Genomic DNA, 6,038 nt, shown 5'->3' with positions numbered 1-6,038 from the left:
GCCTTTTTTCTCATTTATTTTTAGGAGCTTTTCATATATTCTGGATGTGTCCTTTGTCAGTTAAGTGTGCTACAAATATCTCTTCCCATTGTGTGTCTTGCATTTGAATTACCTTAACTATCTTTTGATAAACAGAAAATTCTAATTTGAACGCATGGTGGTGCCAACTAAAAATTGTCACTTGCCATCTGCCTCTACAAGAATTAGGTCATTAGCCACTGCAGTCACTGACCTTCAATACACTCTGAAAAGAGTTCAGGGTGGAGATCAGGAATGAGTCACTCTGTGCTCTGGGAAAAAACCGGCAGAACAAGCCTTCAGATAGTTAGATATTTTCAGGAGAAGATTTTATGAGCCCAATTTCTTGCATCTTCTCATATCTAGAAAAACACTAAAATCAATGGACATAGATTTTAGTACCTATTACTTGCCTCTTGGTTGTCACTAGAAATCAAGGTTTTTAAGAGTAGGGGATTCTAATTTAAATACATAATTAAAGCTACTGAAAATAATAAAACATTTCAGTATGGTAGAATGTGTGTTTTCCATTAAGATGGTTTGAGAAATGGAATTACATTTTGCTGAGAAAGTTTTGTACCTGGTCAGGATTAACTAAATTTAGATTGAAGTTAACTAAGTAAGTGGATTTTTTTTTAAGTAAGCTAATACAAGACTGGAATGTGATTTCTCTCTGTTAGACGTGCTCTTTTTGATAACAGATTATATAAGTTTCTGTGCCCTTAGGTGATGCGTATTTGTTTTCTTTTCATCGTTTTGTGACTTTAGTTAAATGAATAAGTATTGTTTCACAGTGACCTGTTGTGTTTTAAAACTGTTTTGATATTTTTAACAAACTTCCCAAATATCAAATCTAAGCTTTTTAGCCTCCAGCTGACTATGGGATATTTCGAAAGAACATCTCTGAGACATCTCAGAGAGAAATGTCAAACTAGGTTTATTTGGTATGTTAAACTACTTCAAAAACATTGTCAAGTGATTGGAGATGAATCTTAGGTTATAGTGTATGGATAAATTTCATTTATATAGCTATTCCAAAATTTATATGGAATCCCTAACATCTGATATGTCCTGATATGTTATCAATCATAATACTAGTTATTCTAAAATGGTATACCCAAGTTTCCTGCTAATTGCATTGTACTCCAATCTTTAACTATGCTATTTTAAGTTTTGTCCTGATGCTTTTACAAAATGAAGATTTTCAAGAAGGCTGATAAAAAATGAACTTTTAAACAAATATAAATTTCTGTTAGCCTTTAGATAATATCACTGGACTGGGTAACAAATGACAAGACTAATGGGAAACCTGATTATTTCATCCAGATCAACGGGAATTAATTACATGGCACTGAATGAACTGGTAAATATGATTTATAACTTTATGACTTTGGGAAATATACTGGCTTTAATCTTTGTTTTTCTGAAAAACCTTTTCTCTTATGCTATGACCTACAACAAGTTGATAAAGTATGCCTTTGTAAACAAAGATGAAACCTTTTTTTTCTCTCTACTTGATCCTGCCAGAATTTGTTGTCTCTAGCTGGCTCTCCTGTGGACTTAATATTATGCTAATTATTGTTTTAATTTGTTCTTTGTTTCCAAATTGTTTGTGCTTTGTGTCTCCCTGCTGCACTATGTCTTTGTCAATATTACTAGCTACATTACTTATATCCTGTCTATTTTATAAGATTGTTGCCTCTTGTAGTACCTAGTGTGTAACCAGGCCTCCAACAAAACTTCTTCTATGGCTAAACATCTTAAGGAAATAGATCACATTTATAACATAAAATAATTGTAATAATGTGATTCTAGGTATGGGAAGAAGCAACAAGGGAAAATGTCTTCTGGATCATAATTAGACAGAGGATCCAGAGAATCTTTAATTATCAATAGGGCCTAATCCGAAAATTAGCACCTGGAGTAGCATATCAAGAATTTTCACCTGACCTCGGATAAGCCTCCCAGCACTGTGGGACAAAATTTGGTCATAAAATGTCTCCCAAATATTGGTCAAATTCCTGACCAAGAGGAGAAGATCAATAATCAGGGATTGCAGCCCTCCAACGTGAGCCAGTGAAGCCTGAGAAAACTCAGGAAGGAGAAGAATACCTGCCATCTAGCAGCCATCAGACTGCAACCACTCCCTATGGTGAGTCCTGAGGAAACTCAGGATATGAAAATACAGGATACAGGCCCCAGATAGCTGTGGTATATATCAAAGGAATGATTTCATTGAGCCCAGACTCTTGCATCTTCCCATACATAGAAAAATGCTGAATTCCTTAACTTGAGATGTGGCCTCCTAAGCTAGAAGCCCTCAAAATTCCTGTTAACTCCCAACTTTTAGGCTGTAAATATTTTTAAGTCTACAGGTGTAAAGCAGACTCTTCCAAAGCGGAACAAAAGACAAATCTCAACATTTGGAACTCTGACACTGATGGCAGACACTCCCAGAAAGATCCATCTTACTGAGCAGTTAAAGCGTTGTCACCCCTTTTTCCACAAGATTGTGGATTGGACATTGACAGTGGGGAATTGTAACAGGGAAGAGCTAAATTGGACTCTATGTGATCTGTTTCTTTCACTTTAACCTTTGCTTTTCGTTGCTTTTGTTATTATAATCATACATAATGACCGGCCTCAGGGAACCCTGCCTCTCTGCCTGAATGTTAAACTAAAGTGCCTCTGTTCAGCTCACCGGAAGACAATCTGACCCCGCCCACCTGTGGATGGCTGCAAGAAAAAAGAAATTTACACATCCCCCACCGAGGGGATGGCCACCGAGGCTGGCCACTCCAGGAGATATTTGCAAAACTTATGGCCTTTTTACTTTACTTCCTCATCTCCTCCCCCTCTCTGTCCTATAAAAGAAACTGGCATCCAAACCCTGAGAAGACGGTTTTTCAGAGACAGTAATCTGCTATCTTCTCGGTCTGCCGGCATTCCGCATAAAGTCGTATTCCTTGCCTCATCACCTCCTCTCCGATTCATTGGCCTGTCGTGCAGCGAGCAGAGCGAGCTCGGACACGGTAACATGGGGATCTGCTCACGGGCAGGTTGCCCCACAGGGCCGCTGGGCTTGATCGGAAGCTCGGGGATCTCTCTCTACGCCAGCCTCCTTCAGGAGAGCAGAGGGTCGGAGAATATCTCTGAGTCCAGATTGCCAGGGACTCCCTGCCACAGGGCTGTGCCCGGGTCACACCCCGCCCGCCGACTCGGCTGTGGAACTCCGAGGCTGCGGCGTAGAATGGGGGAGAGGCTAACCTAGCAGCTGCCGAGGCTCCTTTTGCCTTGAGGACACCTTCTCTTCTCATGCCCGCGTCGGCCTGGACTTCCACTCCAAGAACACACTAAATATTGGAGGATCAGAAAGAGGGCGTTTGGAAGTCGAGACGCACCTGTCAGCACCTACGGTGAGTCTCCCGGAGTGCACTCCATGACCTTTGACTGTCCCCTTACGGGAACTTCGGTTCCAATTTGGGAATTTCCCTGCAAGGGGAAATCCTTATGTGGAATTCTCCCTGCAAAGGGAAAATTCTGATGTGGAATTCTCCCTGCAAAGGGAAAATTCTGATGTGGAATTCTCCCTGCAAAGGGAAAATTCTGATGTGGAATTCTCCCTGCAAAGGTAAAATTGTGATGTGGAATTCTCCTTGCAAAGGGAGATTCTGATGTAAGGCGCCGCTTTGGGGCAACGGTCCAGGTTGAGTGGGACTCGGAAGTCACGTTTGGGTGCGTCTCCGCCATATGTTTCTCCTTTTTCTTTTTGAGCATCCCTTTGCTGTTTCTTTTTACGGTTTATGTTTTATGTGCGACTTCCAGCTGACGAGGTGAAGGTTTATGTTTTGATTTGAGCGCGCTAACATCTAACGTCTGTTACCAACTGCTCGAGCCAAAACAGGAAGGCTTCCCCTAAGGTTCCACCCCAACATGGGAACCCTTGGGGAAAATTTTAAATGACTGGTCGACCTATAGCTATGATCCAATGACAAAGAAAAATGACCTGAAAATGGGTCTCCTACAATTAAATCTCTATTGCCACAGGATGGGAAAATGGACTGAGGTTCCCTTATGTTCAGGAATTTATGTCCCTTTTATTATAATCCTGCTCTGGGTGGCTGCATAATCAAAAGCCTGAGGGAAAAAAACCCAACTCTCCTGACATTCTAAATGATCCCCTTCTAACTTCTCCCAACTCTCAGGATGGGGGAACCAAGCTTCCCCCACTCCTACAACTTCCCTTACTCCTTCAGATTCTTCTGATCAAACTAAGACCCCACCTCCCCAGAGGGACAATCCCTGCTGGGACAACATTTTATCAACCAGTCTGCCCCTGTTATCAGAGCCAATTTGAGCACTATCTGGTTTAACTTTTAGCTATGAAACCATGACCACAGAAAGAGAAAGATGATTTTCGACAGTATGGCCACAATATTGTTTAGACTCCAGAGAAAATTGGTTAAAATAAATTTTTTCTTAAAATTGCAAAAACCAGTCCTTTTGGCATGTGCAATTAGAAAAAGCTACCTTGTTAAACTACTTCTCTTCAAAATTCTGACCCTGAGAGAACAAAAATATACCTAGGACAAAGCTTGAAGTTAACTCTTATCATGTCCTTGAGCTACAAACACAGCCCACTTACCTGAGACTTCAGCCTTGGGTTAATTAGTAGAACTTCAAGCCAAGAAGAAAAAAAAAAAAAAGAGGCAAAGAGACATTTTAAATCTCAAGTGAAAACTATGAGAGCTCTCTCTGTCTGGATATATGTGTATGTCTCAGTATGTGTTTTTGTCTTTGGATAATATTGCTGAGGTTAATTTGTAAATGAGCTCTATTTAATTGGCTTAAAAGAAAAGTAAACAATTCTAAATACAAGAAAAATTAGGCTAAATAAATTTCAGGTTCATGTGACCTGGGAAATATTCAATATTAAATTAATACCTGGTATTAATGTTTAAGTTTGTTGATCTAATCAATATAGACATGTCTTTAGAGCCAGCAACATTAAGTATAATACTTTTATTGTGCCTAGGTTTAATATAAACTAAATAAGATCTTATTATATCTGTTACAAATTTGTCAACAATGAAAATAACTCGATGTGAAGAAACTTCCAAGACAAAAAAATGCAAATAACATAAGAGCCTTGGGTGAACTTTTTAGGAATAATTATGCTTTAGGAACGTCTACTTAAGAATAATCTCTCTAGATATTTGACAACTTAAAACATTTAGAGTTGTGCTAAATTAAGTTAAAGGATGGAAGTTTATTAAATAACTAGTCCATTTCCAAATAAAATAAGATACTGAAACTGTAATTACTGAACATTGGCTTCCTTTTACAGAGAAACAAAAGGTTTAGAACTATTAAAAAATGGTGCCATACTGAGATGTTTTCTATAAGAAAGCACATTCTTCAAAACTTATTATTTGGATGTATATTTACCAACCTACAGAGTGGTGATATAAAGGATAGTTCATGGTTGCTTAAGGAAAGTAGGATGTATGTTTTTAGTAAAAAAGGTATGAGGGGGCTTCCCTGGTGGCACAGTGGTTAAGAATCCGCTACCAATGAAGGTGACACGGGTTCGAGCCCTGGTCCGGGAAGATCCCACATGCCGCGGAGCAACTAAGCCCGTGTGCCACAAGTACTGAGCCTGTTGTGCTCTGGAGCCCGCGATCCACAACTACTGAAGCCCGCGCACCTAGAGCCCGTGCTCTGCAACAAGAGAAGCCACCGCAATGAGAAGCCTGCTTACTGCAACCCTCCAGTTCGCCACAACTAGAGAAAGCCCGAGTGCAGCAGCGAAGACCCAATGTAGCCAAAAATAAATAAATTTATTTTTAAAAAAGGTATGAGGAATGGAATTGCATTTTATTAAGGAAAAAGGAAGTAGGACTAACTTACAGGTGGCTGTTTCTGAATGGGAAAATAAAGTGATGGATACAGAAAGTGATAAAAAAAAGTTTGTGGAAAGTGGACCCCAAGAAAAGAGTTTTGTGCATGGTACAAGTTTT

General features: G+C 39.6%; 1 protein-coding gene across 1 annotated transcript in view; it reads left to right on the top strand.

Moving 5' to 3' along the window:
- The first annotated feature begins 343 nt into the window (after positions 1 to 343).
- Positions 344 to 6,038, top strand: part of ZFP2 (ZFP2 zinc finger protein) — a 65,942-nt gene continuing 60,247 nt past the window's right edge. Inside the window, exon 1 of the mRNA XM_027096461.1 lies at positions 344 to 3,434. The gene's annotated coding sequence lies outside the window, so the exon portion shown is untranslated. The remainder of the gene's footprint in view (positions 3,435 to 6,038) is intronic.

Source organism: Aethalodelphis obliquidens, unplaced genomic scaffold (genome assembly GCF_003676395.1).
Source record: "Aethalodelphis obliquidens isolate GAN/ISIS:26980383/991018 unplaced genomic scaffold, ASM367639v1 scaffold102, whole genome shotgun sequence".
Taxonomy (NCBI): Eukaryota; Metazoa; Chordata; class Mammalia; order Artiodactyla; family Delphinidae; genus Aethalodelphis; species Aethalodelphis obliquidens.
This window is presented reverse-complemented; position numbering and strand designations above follow the sequence as displayed.